The sequence below is a fragment of the Pteropus medius genome, unplaced genomic scaffold (assembly GCF_902729225.1).
Source record: "Pteropus medius unplaced genomic scaffold, Ma_sr-lr_union100, whole genome shotgun sequence".
Lineage (NCBI taxonomy): Eukaryota > Metazoa > Chordata > Mammalia > Chiroptera > Pteropodidae > Pteropus > Pteropus medius.
Window position 1 is genome coordinate 23300300 of NW_024349803.1, and position 12953 is coordinate 23313252.

Below are 12953 nucleotides of genomic sequence, written 5' to 3' on the forward strand. Positions count from 1 at the left end.
GGAGGCGCGATCGGCCAGCCGTGTGTGAGGCAGACGGGGTGCAGCGGGGCACGGCGAAGACGCACCGCGAGCTGAGGGAGGGTGATGGGGCGGGGACGGCACTGTGGGGCCAGGGACGAGAGGGCCGGCCGGCGGGAGACACCGGAGGGCCCCGAGGACGGAGGCATCTGGCAGACGCTGTGGCTGCCGGCGGGGCTGGCTGACCTCGACGACACCGTTTCCAAAATGTGACGGCACGCGAGAGCCAGGGCGAGCGCTTAGGAAGTGGGGTGCGGCCGGAGGGTGGGGGAGAGGGGTCCTCCCGCTGGCTCCCCACCCGCTGCACCCGCTGGGCCATCTTCCCTCCCTGTGCAGGAGGCCATGGCACCCTTTCCACAGCCGCGGCCCGTTCTGCACCCCAGAACCCGCTGCCTCCCCTCCAGCCTCCAGTGGCATGATTTCGAGGGTCAAAGTATCCAGCACGCACTTGGGAACATGAGAGTAGAGTCTGGGAGGGAGGGCGTGGCCAGAGAGAAGTCTGGATGTTTTTCTCAGAAAGGCCTAGAACAGGAGACTTAGAGGATCCCAGGCGGCATGGAGGAAAGGGTGGGCTAGCAAGGCAGGTCCGGGGGGCCCGAGGCGTGCGGGCCTGGGCACGGTGCACGCATGGAGGACAGCGCTGCGTCCCGCCAACTCTCAGCTGCACCCCACCTCTCCTTTGATGACCGTGTGGTGACAGTGACCGAATCTAGTGAGATGTCAATACGAAGATGGAGCTAAAACGAGTTACTACAGGGGCACGCGCTCACTCAGTGTTGAAATGACCTCTGTATTTTGAACCATCATCACTGAAATCCGGCAGAAAAGTAGCTCTCTCCACGGAGGACAAATCAATAACACTGAGGTTTTATGGCTGTTAGTGCCCTAATGAAATTACCATCTGAATCTCTGGGAGCATCTCGCACACTCAACCTCAGTCACCTGCTGCACGTCAGCACCTGGCAGCTGCGGCTAAGGGCAGACAGCACGGTGGGGACGGCGACCCAGACGGGAACGCACTCCCGAGACGTCTGCGCGCTAAGCGACAGGGATTTTTTGAGATTTCCCCAACGAGTGTTCCTAAAAGTTACATCTGCGGGCAGCACAGGCGCTGTGTTGTCAGGCAGTGTCTTATTCTGGGGTTCACCTACCCTAAAAGGAAAACGTTATTACGGGGGGAAAAGGCAACGGAAAGCAGAAAATGAGAGAGGGCAAACTGAACTCGACACAAGCACGGTCCCCTCGCACGGGCACCGTGTCTGTGACCGCGAGTCCGGAGCGAAGCGACATGCTCAAGGCGACACAGAAGGACCCGCGCTGGTGTGCTTAGCTCCCGGAGCCTGGCACGTGCCAGTCCGGACCTCCCAGGCTCTGGCCCGCCACTCGGCCCAGGCCCGAGCCCCTGCCCCTGTGACTGTCCCTCCAGGAATTCGAACGTCCTGTCGTCTCCGCCTCCCGGGACCGGATCTGCTCATCCCAGCTCGTCCGTATAGAATGCAAACGCTCGCTCTGGGCGACATCATACTAGTCCCACCTTCTCTGAACTCCACGTGTGCGTCGGAGGAAGGGGGCGGAGGGTCTGAGGTTGGGGATCCCTCCTTGTCCTGTTCCGAGCCACGTTGCTCTTTCCCCCGTTCCTCCAACCCGCCAAGCCCCTCCCCATCCCCAGGCCTGGGCTCACAGAGCTCTCCCCGGCACCCCGTGCCCAGGCGACCCCCTCCTGTCCTTGAGATCGGGGCTGGATGTCTTCTCTGAGCAGCCGCCCGGAATAGCCCCGCGTGGCCTTGTGCGCCTCGTGTGGTGACTGCAGTACAGGGGGCACGCTCACTCCTCGCCGTACCCCCAGCCTGTCATCGCGGGGGACGCTGTCGGCGTCTGCGGCGTGACAGGAGTGAACGAGCGTCATGTGTGTGCCCAGCGCCGCCTCTGGTGCTCCCAGCAGCCCCGCGGTTCCATCGCGTCCACCGATGACGGAGCCTGGGGGTCAAATCAGTGGCGTTGGAACAGATCACACGGCCAGTTTGCGACAGGGCTGCAATTCAAACCCAGACCTGTCTTTGTCCGAGCCGTGTTTTTTTTTCTGTCCGTGGTGGAATTTGCACAGATGATCACGTAACGAGTTTCTGTGCTGCTTCCACTCCCTCCCTCCCGCGCGAGTCTGGCAGCTCATCGAGGGCAGAAGGAACCCCATGTGCATCTTCTTTTTAACCCCCACGTCCCCCTCTAATAGCGATTGATACTCTACATGCGTCTAATGAAGGCCTTTCGATGAACAATGCTTCCTTTGCATTACTGTCCTGAGAGCACCCCGCCTTGCTTAAGAACCTCTCTAAAATAATGCACTAACATCTCGGAGTATGATACAGGTTTGTGATCTACTCATTTTTCCCCAAACTATATAGGAAATAATTTTGTAAAAATATTTTAGCAGAAGCAGTAGGTCGAAATGAAATAGATTACGCCACGGAAATCCCTTTCTGCCTTCAGCGACTATTTGCTAAGTGCGTTTTCCATGTGCCAAGTGCTCGTCGAGCTGCCAGGGACCCAAGGCCCTGAGTAAGTCACCGTCTCCTCCCTCGGGAGCTGCGTGGTGGTGTTGCAGCGATGCAGATAAACAGCCCTTAAAGGAGAACACACAGCTCTGCCGGACGTGAGAGCAAGGAGGTGTGGGCAGGTGGAGGACGGCAGGGCTAACTCAGCCCAGAGGAAAAGCGGAGGTGGCCGTGGCTGGCCTCACGCACCTCCCAGCCCCGAGAGGCCGCGTGACTCCCTCATCTCTGGTTTTTCCTCCTCTTTACAGTAAGGATGACACTTGCCTCCCAGAGTTGCTAGGTGCTCTTCTCAGCACCCTCAGAAAATGCTGTTTATTGGCCCTCGAGGGTAGGCAGAGGTGGCGGGCTGGGTGGTGCTGGCCCATGTTGAGAGGACCGATATCTCCGGTTTCCTGTAAATGCAGCCACTACTCACTGGGGAGCTCTGGTCAGGAGGATGAGACAAGACAATGAATATGAAGCTCTCTATAAATAATTATGATTTCCAGCTCCCAAAGAATTTGAAGACAACAGGGCACTTAACGTCTCCATGCTCCTCTTGACGTGCAAACGAGGACCTGCAACAGGGCAGAAGCGAAGTCACAGCGACCTGTCCCTGTGTCCCTCCACCGGGGTCTCCTTCAGGTCCCCCCGATTTGGCTCGCCTGGTGGCATCCTCTTGCTCTGTAACGGACCTCGCTCCCAGGAGGAGTCTCGGCTGTACGGCACTGGGTCCTCACCTGCTCCCGCCCAGGGCCTCGCAGGTCGACGCAGCAGCGAGACGGGGCGGTCACGAAGGTGACGACGCTAAGAATCCACGGTGTGATTTCTCGAGCCCTCACAGGACGCCAGGTGTTGCTGTAGGAGTTGCACGTGGCCGGGTGACTTTATTTTACGACAGTGGATCCCGAGAGACGAGGCTTTCGGTTCTATTGGATCTGACTGCTCAGGGCTGCTCCTTACCAAGTGCTCCCCTCGGTCCAGGACTGCGAAGGCACGATCTCGTGGAACAGGTCCGAAGGCTCCATGGGGCAGACGCTGTCGTCGCCCCATTTCATGGGCGGGGGCCCTGGGGCTCACTGCAGCCCCTCCAGACCACAGCCCTGAGGCTCACTGCAGCCCCTCCAGACCACAGCCCTGAGGCTCACTGCAGCCCCTCCAGACCACAGCGCTGGGACGCAGTCTGGGAACTAATTCTTCCGCGGCTGGGACCCCTGCAGTGGCCGGCGCTGGCCCTGCCCGGGGCCGTGACACTGTGGCAGGGCCTCCCGCTGCTCTGAGGCTTCGCCTGCACCAAGCGGTCGCTTCATGCACACAGTCCCGGGAAGCAGGTCGCGGCTTTAACGGTGCTGGCAGTTCGTTCCGAGCTCTCGTAACGTCATTCAGGACTTTTCACCAGATTCCGCCACCTACTTATCTACAAATATCAAAGGCAGTAACTTTTATCAAAATCACTCAATTTACTTCTGCTTTTTTCTGTGTAAAAGGTGCTTTTTAATTTTTAGAAACCATCTATGAAGTTTTAGAAACCGTGATGGTGAGGGTTAGAATACAGTCTTTAAATATGCATTTCCAACTGTTTAGGTTTATCTTAAATGATTTAAAAACATGCTGTTAATAATTCCAGTATAATTTTAAAGGATAATTCAGTGATTGGTTAAATAAAAATATCAAGCTAGATTTCAAATGTTTAAGTAACAAAAAAATACAAATAAAAAAATACGTCTTGTTTTATTTCCCATAAACCTCACTTTAATAATAGAATTATAGGGTTTTTCGAGCTGGACGCGCTGACAGCTGGTCTAGTCCAACCGTTTTGTTTTATAGCTGCAATTAGAGGAAGAAACACAGGCTGGCACTTGAACAGTGCGGGTTAAAAGTCAGAGAGACCTAAGTTCACGTCCCTTCTCTGCCACTTACCAGCTCTGAGACTTCATCTGTCACCCGCAGTCACAGAGCTGGCTGTTAAAAGTGGCCTGCCTAGACAGCAGGACTGTGTCAACTGAGAATCTGAGTGAGGGACCCTCTCCTCTAAGACAGACGTGTATTCATTCACCCAGCTGACAGGTATTCGAGAGCACACTAGCTGTGTGGCCTTGGGGAAGTCACTTACTCGCTGTGTGCCTGTTTCCTGAGCTGTAAGCGGGTATCGACCTGAGTTATGTGGATCGCACGAGTCAGTGCATGGGAGTGTGGGACGGGTCCCCATGGCGTCCGCCGTCACCCACTGCTCATCCTGAGGGCGAAGCCGTTGGAAACTTCCTCGCGAGGCTTCTGTTTTGACACTGCTGCCCTTCAGATGGCTCTGAAGAGACGCAGGTGTCTCACCTGGCCTCCCAGGTGAGAATGACTCCATGAGTATGTGAGGAGGCCGGCCGGGATTCCCGAGACAGGCCGTCCCGTAGGACACAGCGAAGCTAATTGGTCCTTCGGGGTTCGACCTGACGCGTAGCCCGCGCCGACAGAACCCCGTCAGCGGGAAGAACGGTGGGGAAAGGGAGCCGACTGGCGCTCCGGCGTCTCCAGTGGCCCCGTCGTGGTCGGGCGAGTCAATGCAGACTCGTTCCCGGCCTGGAAGCTCGTGGGGCAGGACCGGCACCCACGAAACTGTCACTCGTGGTCGGAAATCACAGAACTACACAGGTGAAAAGGGCCTAGAGGCCTCCCAGTGACCTGCGGAGGCCTGGAGAGGGGGCCCTCTCCAAATCTCACTGGGACGTGCGAGTCTTAGCGTTAAAAACGAGAAGAGCAGCCTCTGGGCCTGGAATCCACCGCGCGTGCCCCGCCGCGTGCGCGGGTGTGAACGTAGACCCTGGCCATCCTTCTGGGAGGACGGATAAAACAGCCCTGCCAAAGAGAATGGCAAACGCCAGCCCAGAACATGGTGTCGCTGCTGCCGCTCTGGGCAGTATCAGCCCCTCAGATCCGCCCGCCGCCCTGGGTCACCTCGCTTCCTCGCCCCAGCATCAACCCCGCTGCCCCCCGCGAACCTTCCTTCCCAGCCCATCACGGATGTTTTGTTAAGCTTCTGAGGTCAGCCTGAGATGTCAAAGAGAAGGTCTGATTATAACTCGCGTACCTGGGAAGCCCAAACTAAGGTTCGCTGCAGGACACGTCCTAAGCGATGCATCCGGCTCCAGGTCTCTTTGGTGACCCGGGAGCTGCAGGGCCGAGTCTCCCACATCACTGCCTGGTCCAGGAAGCGGCCCTGGAGCCGGAGGGAAAGGCACGGGGTCTGAGAGGGGCCGGGAGCCTGGGCCTGCGACACTCACTGCTGGTCCTTCCTGCGACGTGTGACTGCACAGCCTCAACCCTGTCAGCGGAGGAAACGTGCAGCCTTTCTTTCCCAGCTAAGCCTTAGAGATGTGTTAGGTGACTCGTCCAAGGTCACGCTGAACCCCTCCAAGGTCACGCTGAACCCCTCCACGGCTCTGACCCTTAGTCATCGCGAATAGGGAGGAGTGATCACGTTTGGTGTCTCAGGAGGTTACAGGTCGAGTGAGGATCCCGCACACCCGGAGGATCTCAAACACGCGGCGTCACTGCTTCGCCGGCCCGTCTCCCCCTCACGCAGTGTGTCTGTCCTGACCCACTTCCGACTTCGGGTCCATTCCCAGCCTCGAGGCGCTCTGCGTTCTCGCTCTGCGCTCTGCCCCAGTCCCGCGAGTTATGAACCCCACCCCCGGCTCCGTTCAGAGTTCACGACCAGCCCGAGGAGTCTGCTTCCCTCGCCCAGCGTCCAGCCCACCGTGTGCTGGAGGTTAGGTCTCGAAGTGTGCCCCGCCGGACACTCGTGTTGCAGGTGGCAGCCTGCTCCGTGAAATAGCCGGACGCTTCTCAAAGCCTCTGCTGGCATCTGATCGGAGGCCCCCTCCGTACTCTGTGACCCACACTTCCGGTGTCCCCTCTGGAACCCCTGCGAGGCTGGACCTCGCTGAGGACAGCCAGCGTCTGCCTGCACAGGGCGCTGCCACCACACGGACCCGGCAGCTGTCCACTGTGGGGACCGCCCCGTGCGTTTCGGCACGTCTAGCACCGTCCCTGGCTTCTACCCACGAGATGTCTGTAGCACCCCCACCCTCAGTGGTGACGATACTGACAAAAATGTCTCCAGATATTGCCAAAGGTCCCCTGGGGAGCAAGCTCGCCCCTGGCTGAAAACCTCCGTGCCAGCCCGGGCAGAGCGCCCTTTTCACACCGGAAACTCAGTAAATATTCGAAGGAGAACACGGGGTTGATGGGAACAGAAATGCCTATGATGGGCTTGCTGTGAAAGTCGCAGAAAAATCAAGCTAATGTCGTTTGGTTTTAGAACCTCCCGTAATGCCCGGCACACAGCTGGTGCCCAGGATGTATTTATTGGGCAAACCAGTGTCCCATGATCAGAATCAGCTCCCTTTATCCCAGGTAAAGTTCTTTCCGTCAAGAGGGCTCTGGAGAGGTGGTGGGAAATTGCCATGTTGGTGGCGGGGGGTGGGGGGAGGAGGAATTTTACAGGACGACAACAAAAATCTCTTAGCCGTGGGACCAGGAACCACGAGCATCACCTCGTTGCGAAGGGCATCGTGGCGTGTCCCCCAGACCTGTAACTCTCTGTCGTATCATGGCGTTAGGAACGTCTACTAGCGTGCCTGGGTCCTTCAAAGCACGACACGGAGAAGCAGCAGGAGGGCTGCCAGACGCCGAGAGGGTCACCCATGTGGTCATTAGCTTCAGAGCTGGGGAATGACACCGTGCCTTCCCGGCTCCATGTACAGTACTCGATTACAGTGATTATTAGGGATGCAAATTAGGACTTATTACTATTGTGAAATAACAATGCAGGTTAATGGTATTCTTTATTGCTGTGCTAACATTTTTTCTAGAGGGGAAAATTATAGGCATGAAACCAATTAAGCAACCTTTCTTTCTCTGTCAGGCTTTTTCAGTTTTCCTAAATGAAGACTCTCTCTTTGTGCTCGCCGCTCAATAGTGCAGACTGACTTTTTTGTCTTCTAGGTCTTACTGAGATTAGGCATCAATACCGGTGCTGTCCAGTTTTTTTCTTTTTCCGATATAAGTCAAAAATGACTCTGCTAATACATTATGTCACGAAAGGCGATCATAAATAGGAGCCAAGATTTTGAAGTGAATATTTAAGGGACGGCCTCCTGCAGAGGTTAGGCACTATTGCAGTGGCCGCCCTTGGGGATTACTGCTGGCCAAAGGCTGGACAGCCCTGCAGGACGGCTGTCCGCTCCCATGTCTGAAATGCTGGCTCCAGAAAACAACAGCAGGTTAATTTATGGATTCCCCACACTTGACGTAGTTGTCCTTCGCTGCCAGGTCTACAGAATATCTGCCACAAAATCCTTTCACGCGGAGGGATGTCATGTCACATGGATATTGTTAATGTAACTACGGTAACCAAAAAATGCCACCAGTGTATTTCATACACAAATGAGGGGACAGCTGTGGCGTCCACATGTCTGCCTGTGTGATAATCGGTGTGAGCCAGGATGGCCTGGGTCAGAAAATGACAACTCATTTATATTAATCAGAGCTGTCCGATAACGCCCCAGCCCCTGGGCTACGAAGAGCGTGAATGGGAGGTAGCGCGCCCCCCCGAGACAGCGGCTTCCAGTCCTGAGTCAGTCCAAGCAGCGGGGCGTGTGCGGGGCACCCCATGTCAGGCCGACCGGCCTGCGGGGTGCACCCTCTCGGGTGTAAGCCCAGCTCCCGTGCAGCTCGGGGGCGGTTTTCAGTATAACGGTTGCATCCGAGAACTGAGTTAAGCGTTTGGGTTAGCGGTGGTGCCGGAGGCGCAGCTTCTACACACCTCTTAGCGCCCTCACGGGTGAATGTGTTGTTTGGTCCTTCCCACCCTACTCAGCCATGAGGACACCGAGGGTCGGTGGGGGGGTGTTTGTTAAGAAACTGACTCGAGGTCCCCTCGCTATGACTGGACAGTAGCTTTCTGTCCACCCAAAGAACAGATCAAACTGCTAAAGGCCTCCTATCTTTGCTAGACCTTTTGAAAATATTCAGAGGGTGAAAATATATAAGTCTGCAAATTGTTGTTTCTTTTCTAAAACAGTGTCACATAAAATGGTATGTATTTTAATTATTGAATAATATACTTAACGGCTCTGTAGGGCGGCCGTAAAGTCTGGAAACAAAGTCTATATGATTTTACCATGTATTATAATTGCAACGTCAAACCATTTATTATGCATTCGACTGTGTTTCCAGATGTGGAGGCTACGCCCTGTTAGATACCCACACAGTAGGTGAATGATAATGTGCTCAAACAAGAGGCTGTAAAAAGCAAACTATATTTAAGAAGACTTGTAGGATAAATGGTTCCCTTGGTCACTAAGGTATTGAATTTTGTAGATTGGTTCATCTTTTGTTTCTGTTCTGCATTTTGAGCCAACACAAAAGAGAACACATGTTTTTCTGACTTCATCTATATAATTATAATTTCATCCTGAATAAAATATTAATCAAAGCTCTATTCATGAGTTAAAGATACTTCTATTGTTCCCAGAAACCAAAATATGATTCTAAAAGGGAATATGCTTTATCTCCAGATTGGCTTAACCCAAAATAGATGTTCAGCACAATAATTTTGAAAAATTAAATACAATATTTGAGCAACCTTACATTAGTGTTCAAGTGAATCATTCAAAGAACTGTTATTTTGTAGCTTAAAAATAAATTATAAGACGGCATCAAGAAAGTCTAGTAAAAAAATGGTATCCGGGTCCTATAATTTATCATATTTTATTTATGCGAGGGCTTATATACGGTGGCATCAAAAGCCCACCTTCCTGATTATTTATAGGCATATCCAACTGGCGTGGGAAGTAACAATATAACTCGGGAGAGGCTAATTATCTTTAGTACCTACCAGGTGTCACCACTTTAGAACATGTGGAAAGTTCTTCAGCAGCTCAGGTGGAGAAGCCAGCCGTCACACGCTCCGACCAGAGGCCACCGGTGGCTCTCCCCTCACATTTCTGGGGGTTCCAGGCATTACTCGGGACTGCCCACGTTACTGTTCAGAACCAGAGTCTGCGGTTGGATCTGGCCTAAGATTTTATTTAGCAGGGTGATCTTCTAATGAATACTTTGCTACTTTTATTTACCGAGGAAGAACACTGGCCTTCCCTTTCACTGGACAAGCAGAATGAAGGTCTCGCTCAGACAGGACGATCGTCAAAGGTAAGTTCTCACAAATGTGAGTCTGTGGTCATTTTGTTACCAGGTTTGTTTCGAAAACACCTCGGTGATAACTTTATCATAAAATGGTTTATAACCTAGTTTAGAAATGTCAAGTGTATTTTATAGTTAGCTTTCAAGTCTGTAATGAAGACAGAATCCCAGGCTTCTGTCACATAAGAGTTTACGATAATGATTTGTTACTTTCTGATTTCTCTCAATAGCTCTAAGACAGAAAATGTAATCCTGGCTATAACATTTTCTTCAATTGAACTCAATTTTTCACCTCCTGGAAAACACTGCCTTACATGTCAAAGTCACCGAATCAGCAAAAATAATTTAGGAAACAAGTAAAATAGCAAAGTAACATCTGTTGTCCACCCCTCCCCCCACCTCAAAACTGAGCCCTCAACACAATGTTGCCTTTTCTTTCTTTTTGGTTGTATTTTAATGTCCCTTTCAGTGACTATATAGAAGACAGAGGCAAATGCTGTTCTGTGAATAGGTTCTTTTTCCCTCCGACAGTGTTGGAGACTGACTAGGCTGGCTCGTCACTAGGGGCTCCCGTGCGCCCACAGCACCCACCTTTTGTTCGGTGGCCCCAGGAGGCTGGAGGCAGGCAGCGGAGGTCTGTCAGCGTCAGCCCCCCTGGCTCTGGGCTCCGTTGCATGAACACCCCCCTGCCCCTCGCCCCTCTGCTGTTCTGTCCTGTGGCCTGAGAACCAACCTCCCAGGGGACTAGGGCCCTGGTGGTTTCACCAGCTGCAGTTCTAGAAGTTTGGTGCCTTAACAACGAAACTAATTTTGACTGGACAGTGAACGTTCTAGTGAGATCTTCGGGCCGATCGGGTACAACTGTTTCCTCCCTGTACTGTTGATCTTTAAGGATGGAGAACAAATGTGAGCAGGAGGTGGCGTTACTAAAAGCGAAAAAACCAAAACAAACAAACAAACAAAAACTCTAAAAGTTGAGGGGTCGATTCGGAAATCACTTCATCAGAAGTGGGTTAAAGCTACCGTCTGCTTCACGTAAACATTTTCCTTACTAGCTCAGAACATCCAGCACACGCACGCGCACGTGCACGCACACCCACACGCACGCGCACACGCACGGCCAGGTAAAGCGAGCAAGCACTTTTGAGTTTTCAGTACAGTGGCACTCGGAGAATTTGGCTCCTGAATGAAGGTGTCAGCTGAGCCACGGAATTCCCAAACAGAAAATCACACTGCGGCCTTATTCCATTTTCTTAAGGTCTATTGTTAACTACAGACTCCTTGTCTTTTCAAATTCCTTCCTGTGAATGGATGAGGCCGGACATCTGCCAGGATTCGCTCACATCTGCATGCAAATCAGAGACCCTGGGGCACACCTGGCCCCAGAGCCAAGGATAGCACTACTCCCGACTTACACTGAAGGGAACACCCTCCAGAACTTTCCACTCTTAAAAATGAAGTCATGGGCATATCGGAGTAATATTATGCCGTGGCAAAGCAAATTGCAAAACAAAACATCACACTGTCTTTCAGAAAACCCCACAACCCAAGCGCAAGTCAGCAATACCTCCCTCACTGAACCCCATGTCCCCTTTACTGTCCTAGGTCTGGGGTTGAAAATGCCAGTGGTGACATGATTTAGAGAAGGGTCCATTTTCCTGGTCTCTGGGCCTTTGCTCGCGTGGCTCCGATGCCTCGGAACCATTTACCCCCGCGGTCCACTCGCTCACGGTGTCGGGGCTCCAGCGGCGAGCCCAGCAGGCCAGGCCCCCCCGCCGACTCTCCCAGGCAGCGCCCCAAGGCGGACTCCCTCGCGATGGCCCGGGACCCGTTTTAGCGCCTGTCCCCGTGCGCGGCGGGATCTTCCCGGCCGGCCTGGCGGGGACCCCCTCCGCGGGGGGCCGCCGGTGGGGCCCGAGGACGCACGGGCTGGCGGCTGCCCGCACCCCCTCCACGCAGCACAAAGGACACTCGCTGGCAAACTTTCCTCGCTCCACACCCCGGCGGCGCGCGGGACCCAGCACGGCCCGCTTCCCCGGGCGGACCCGCACTTACCTGACACTTCGTCATCCCCCGCAGCCTCCCGAGCTCAGGACGTAGGGCGAGGTCTTGTCCCCACTCGGACAGGCGACAGTCCAGTAGACTGCAACAACGCTCGCACTTCAGTATGCTCGGTGCCCTGTGGATTTCGCCCCTGCCCCTTCCTTTACCCACAAGGCCACCGCCAAGCCATCCCCCGACCTCTGCCCACCGCCCGCCACCCCCGTCCGCTCCGGCCCTCCTTCCGCGTCCCGCTCCCGCTCCACCCCCGGCCGGGCACCACCCCCGCGCGTCGGTCCCCGAGCCAGCGGGCTCGCCGCCTCTTGCCACTTCGCCTGGCCTTCCTTGCGAACTACCTTATGGGTTTTGGGGGACCAGGGGCTGACTAGATGCCTGTGTCCCCGACTCCGTCATTTCCCCAGCTCCGGGAGCCACGCCCCTCGTCCCCTGGGCCCGGAGCTTCTCCTGCGGTTCCCCCACCAACTTTGCCTCGACTTCCCCTGGCTGCAGCCCACGCCTCCCGCCGCAGCCCAGGCCGGCCGGCCGAGCGCACTTACCCCCGAGGCCCAGCCGGCGGGGTGCCGCGGGGTGTCGGTGCGCACGAACCGCACCGGCGGTGGCAGCAGGAGGAAGAGCAGGGGGACCGGCTGAGCGGCGCCTCCCTCCCCAGCCGCAGCGCGCACGGGCTCCTCAGGGGCCCGGCCGAGCACCAGGACCCGAGGCGAGGCAGCGACGCGAGCGGCAGCTGCGCGCGGGCCTGGGCTCGATCCAGCTGCCGGGGGCCGGGCCAGAGGCACGCAGGGCCAGGAAGGGGGGCAGGAGAAGTGGGGTGCAGAGGGCGGGGCAGCGCGCCGCCAGGTCCGGAGGAAGGTGCCCGCGGCTCTGGGGGATGCCACCGCGCGGGTGCCACCGCCCGGGCGGATGCCGCCGGCCCCTCTCCCGCCCGCAGGCGCTGCAGGCGCGGGCACTCGGGCCTCGCCTGCCTCCCGGCTCCGCCGGCGCCCTCGGTGCGCCCCGCTTTGTGCTCCCCGCAGCCGGCGTGCACCTGGTGTAAGCAAAGGCGGTCAGCTGATGGGCTGCGCGCCGATTGGCTGTCGGGCGGTCTCCTCCCCTCGCGCCGGGCCCCTCCCGCCCAGGGCCCCCCTTCCCCATTCCCCCCCCACTGGC

At 55.7% G+C, this 12953-nt stretch overlaps 1 protein-coding gene across 3 annotated transcripts in view; it reads right to left on the minus strand.

Moving 5' to 3' along the window:
• Positions 1-12741, minus strand: part of LRRN1 (leucine rich repeat neuronal 1) — a 33695-nt gene extending 20954 nt beyond the window's left edge. The window contains exons 1-2 of one of the 3 annotated variants that reach the window (XM_039837961.1): positions 12344-12741; positions 11802-11889 (exon numbers count right to left, since the gene is read on the minus strand). The gene's annotated coding sequence lies outside the window, so the exon portion shown is untranslated. Of the gene's footprint in view, positions 1-11801; positions 11987-12343 lie in introns of those variants that run through there. The other 2 variants (XM_039837962.1, XM_039837960.1) reach the window with 2 other exon arrangements.
• Between the last annotated feature and the right edge of the window lie 212 nt (positions 12742-12953).